This window comes from Triticum dicoccoides, chromosome 4A (genome assembly GCF_002162155.2).
Source record: "Triticum dicoccoides isolate Atlit2015 ecotype Zavitan chromosome 4A, WEW_v2.0, whole genome shotgun sequence".
Taxonomy (NCBI): Eukaryota; Viridiplantae; Streptophyta; class Magnoliopsida; order Poales; family Poaceae; genus Triticum; species Triticum dicoccoides.
This window is the reverse complement of record NC_041386.1, coordinates 140,277,807-140,280,233: the sequence shown is the minus strand read 5'-3', so window position 1 is coordinate 140,280,233 and position 2,427 is coordinate 140,277,807.

Genomic DNA, 2,427 nt, shown 5'->3' with positions numbered 1-2,427 from the left:
CCATATGGCTCCTGCCAGTTGCCGATAACTCCGTTACAAAACATGATCATCTCATACAATAAAATATAGCATCATGCCTTGACCATATCACATCACAACATGCCCTACAAAAACAAGTTAGACGTCCTCTACTTTATTGTTGCAAGTTTTACGTGGCTACTACGGGCTGAGCAAGAACCATTCTTACCTATGCATCAAAACCACAACGATAGTTCGTGAAGTTAGTGTTGTTTTAACCTTCAACAAGGACCAGGCGTAGTCACACCTGATTCAACTAAAGTTGGAGAAACTGACACCCGCCAGCCACCTGTGTGCAAAGCACGTTGGTAGAACCAGTCTCGCGTAAGCGTACACGTAATGTCGGTCCGGGCCGCTTCATCCAACAATACCGCCGAACCAAAGTATGACATGCTGGTAAGCAGTATGACTTGTATTGCCCACAACTCACTTGTGTTGTACTCGTGCATATAACATCTATGCATAAACCTGGTGAGGGAGTCCTGGATTAAGGGGTCCTCGGACAGCCGGACTATATACTTTGGCCGGACTGTTGGACTATGAAGACACAAGATTGAAGACTCCGTCCCATGTCCGGGTGGGACTCTCCTTTGCGTGGATGGCAAGCTTGGCAATTTGGATATGTAGATCTCCTCCCTTGTAATGGACTCTGTGTAACCCTAGCCCCCTCCGGTGTCTATATAAACCAGAGGGTTTAGTCCATAGGACAAGGATAATCATAATCATAGGCTAGCTTCTAGGGTTTAGCCTCTACGATCTCGTGGTAGATCAACTCTTGTAATACTCATATCATCAAGATCAATCGAGCAGGAAGTAGGGTATTACCTCCATCGAGAGGGCCCGAACCTGGGTAAACATTGTGTCCCCTGCCTCCTGTTACCATCTGCCTTAGACACACAGTTCGGGACCCCCTACCTGAGATCCGCCGGTTTTGACACCGACATTGGTGCTTTCATTGAGAGTTCCACTATGTCATCACCATGAGGCTTGATGGCTCCTTCGATCATCGGCAACGATGCGATCTAGGGTGAGGTTTTTCTCCCCGGACAGATCTTCGTATTCGGCGGCTTCGTACTGCGGGCCAACTCGCTTGGCCATCTGGGGGAGATCGAGAGCTAAGCCCCTGGCCGTCAGGTCAGTTTTGGAAGCTTGAACTATACTTCTGACATCCGCGGAGACTTGATCTTCAACAGATTCGAGCCCGTGTCAGGTGTGCCGGACAGCCACGACGAGCATGACTTAGCTCTGCCGCCGGACAGTGTTCGGGAGATCACACCTGTGGCAACTCCGGCCCTTGATCCGGGATAGATCACGCCGTCTGAGGACGGGTGGATGGACCCCGCCATGGAGGCCGCACACTCGACGGCGATAGAGCCGAATACTGACTTCACCTCCTACGAGACCTGTGTTGCCGGACCCTTGGACTCGTTCCCGGCCACGGGCTCCGAACCGCCTGTGTCTGTGCCCGTCGAATCTGATTGGGCAACGATTATGGAGTTTTTCTCCGCGGATATCTTTCAGCACTCGCCCCTGGGCGACTTGCTGAATTCATTAAGGTCTCTCTCCTTGTCGGAAGGCCCTTGGCCAAACTATGTCTGGCTTGAGTGGGAAGCGGATGACAAAGAAATTCGTTCTCCACCCACCACCCACTTAATAGCCATTGTCGACGACTTAACCGACATGCTTGATTTCGACTCCGAAGACATTGACGGTATGGACGACGATGCAGGAGAGGAATAGGAACCACCGCCCATAAGACGCTGGACAGCCACTTCATCACACGATATATACATGGTGGATACACCCAAAGAAAACAATGACGAGGAACGGAAGGATGCAATGGAGGATAATCCCCTCGAGAAGCAACCAAACCAATGACGTAGGCGCCGCTCCAAATCCCGCCTCGGCAAAAACAGCGATAATAGCGCAAGAAAGAATAATACCCCGGTCGACTCCAAAGCAAACAACGACCACATGGACCCAGCGACAGAGCAGGATGAACCAGCGGACCGCGAACATAGTACAGAGCCACTGTCCGATCATGGCGACGCCGAGGGTAAAGCTCATCAACCTGTCTCCCGAGAGGAGAACAGTCCGGACGACGATGCACACATCATCCCGGAAAGGCACTTGGAGGAAGAGGACCTCCATAGAATGCTTATTGCCACCGCGAGGAGTCTGAAGAAGCAGAAGCAAAGGCTTAAGGCCGCGCAAAATACACTCAACAGTAGATGGAACAAAGTGCTCGACACTGAAGAAAAGTACGGTGGCAGCCGCCACACAAAGAGCTATCCAAAGTGCAAGCGGCTGCCCGAATTTGATGACGAGGCTTTAGAGCCTATACAACCGAAAAATAAAATGGCCGATCAGCCGGATCAACCACCCCGTGGCCGCGATAGGGCGGCTAAC